Source organism: Carcharodon carcharias, chromosome 1 (genome assembly GCF_017639515.1).
Source record: "Carcharodon carcharias isolate sCarCar2 chromosome 1, sCarCar2.pri, whole genome shotgun sequence".
Taxonomy (NCBI): domain Eukaryota; kingdom Metazoa; phylum Chordata; class Chondrichthyes; order Lamniformes; family Lamnidae; genus Carcharodon; species Carcharodon carcharias.
The window spans coordinates 163469889-163472569 of NC_054467.1; positions in this window are offsets into that span (position 1 = coordinate 163469889).

Sequence of the window (2681 nt, forward strand, 5' to 3'; positions counted from 1 at the left end):
CAAAATCGAGAGTGTGCTCTTTCGCGCATGCGCATGAAAGAGTGCACTCATCTCCTTGAGGCTAAGTGCAGCCTCAGGGAAATCGGTTGTAAATGTAAAAAAGATAAAAAGAGAAAAATAAGATTTCCCTTACATGTCCCCTCATGTCCATAATTTTTACAAAACCTTTATTAACATTTTTTTAAAGTCTACATGAAACCTCATTCCACCGGTGATGAGTTTTCATGTTTTTTCAAGTTCCTGCTGGGTCTCCTGGCTTGCCTGTCAACCTTAGGGTTGGACGGGCAGGTCCTCAATTGGCCATTGACAGGTCGGCGGACGCATAGCTGATTTTGCTGCGTTCCTGCCTTCCTGAAAATATAAATGGGGCGCAGTGATGTCGGGAGTTTCCCCCGACGTCACCGTGCGTCATTTTACCCGCCGCCGAGCGGGCCCCGCCCAGCTCACCGACTCATAAAATTCTGCCCCTGGAGTATTGTGTGCTGATGGTTCTTCTTCAAAGCCATCAGCATCCGCAGTATTTTGCTTTTATCTGTATCCTATAGAGTTTAGAAGAATGAGAGGTGATATCATTGAAATGTACAAAATTCTTACAGGCTCGACAGGCTAGATACAAGAAGGATGTTTCCCTTGGTTGGGGGTAGGGGGCTCTAGAACTAGGGCACACAGTCTCAGAATAAGATGTAGGCCATTTAGGACTGAGATGAGGAGGAATTTCTTCACTCAGGTGATGGTGAATCTTTAGAGTTCTCCACACCAGAGGGCTGTGGAGGCTCAGTCATTGGGTATGTTCAAAGCAGAGGTTGATAGATTTCTAGACACCAATGACATTAAGAGATACGGGGATAGTGCGGAAAGATGGCACTGAGGTAGAAGATCAGCCATGAGCTAATTAAATGGCAGAGCAGGTCTGAGGGGCTGAATGGCCTTTCCCTGCTCCTATGTTCCTATGTTCATATCCTCTTTCCAACAACACAAAACTTAAAACCAATAGAAAATTGATATTTCAATCCAAATTTATAAATTTGAGCATCACAGAGTTCATACAAAAATAAACTAATCACCCTTGTGCATATTTTCTGTGTGCCTTTTTATCTAACCTAGTGCTCCTATCAGGCACTTGCCCAGTGGCTGCAGCATGATGGTGGAAGGCTGCTGATTTTCGATGTAGGAGATTACAGATGGCATTGGAGAATGACCTTTGTGCACTGTTGGGCCTAGGGGGCTCGACTTTGGGTTGCATCATCTTGGCGTGGGCAGCAGTGGCCTGGCCTGGCTGATTGACAGGTATTGGTGGAGTGGCAGTGATCTGTTCTATGGGATGACTGCTACTCTCATGGGATGGTGTCTCAGCAATCCTACTCAGCTGGTGTAGAGGAGATTAATGGACTTCTGTGACACCCTGCAAACCCCTTTGAATAATTGTATCCAGAGCCACAATAACCCTATATTTGCATGGCAGCAGCTCGGTATTCCACTGCTGCCATTGACCTCCACTGCTACTTCTTCCTATTCCTCCTGGGTATGTGTCTTGAGGGTTGCCTGCATGCCTGAGGACACAGGTTATGCCTTCTTCACCCCACATTTTCACCAAGGCTTCCAGTTTGTTGTCAGGAAATCTTGATGCCCAAATTGTCACGTGTTCAGCCAAAGTATCACAGCCAGATTAACTTTTCTAAAATCTCCCACCACTTCCGCCAGCCATAATAAACCCCTGCTTTAAGAGGTGCTGTCTGCCTTTAACTAGTATTAGCCACTCGTGATAGGCTTATGCATGCAGCCAGTGAACAATGTGGGTTGGATGACTTCATGCAGCAGTCAATTAAAACACCTGGCAGTGCCAATTTAATATGCAATGCAATGAATGGGCATGAGGTAGTAGCATTAACTAATATTTGATTACTAATGCTCCCTGCATTTGTTTTCGGGGCTTAGCCAGTTTAACTTGCTGTTGTTCTTCTGAGATTTGCACCACTTCTTAACCACTTAGAACTTACTGCTACCAGTTCATGAAAATCAACCCTTCAATATTAAGTATGCTTTGCCTGATGTGCAGAGGTTTAGCAGTTACATAACAGTAGAGGGCAAAGTTGATCCTCTTTTTGAACAGCACTTGTACAATATACATTCAGAACAGGATTCCGTATAGGAAAGCCAAATGTAATTGAGTTGTATTCTAAACCATAAATTATGCTATTCAACTACTAATCAGGCTTAAGAAATGAAAGAAGCAATATGGTCCTTTCAGATCACATTAGTAGATCAAACACATGGGACTATATTTTCATCTGTTCACTAAATTTAACAAAATGCATTTTGGATTGAGTAACAGTACATTGAAAGAATGGTTAGTGGTAATGACTAGATACACCTCTAAAAAAAGTATGGTTAATATTACTGAAATATTACTGAACATTAGGAAAATAACAACGTTTGCTTCCTTTGGTCTTGTCAGTGTCATTAGTGAAGAACATGTATAGTATTTTACCACAATGCACCATCAAATCAAAATGTATTTCCAAAGTTGGAATCAGTTGTTATAAAATTCGCCTTTGTAGTGCCACTGGAAGCCTGTGCTATGGAAGCTGGAGGGCCACAAAATGGCGGGTGGAGTGCTCGTGGCCTTCTGGTGCAGCACCCCATGCTTGGAAAGACACTGGCATTGTGGGCTGTAAATTCAC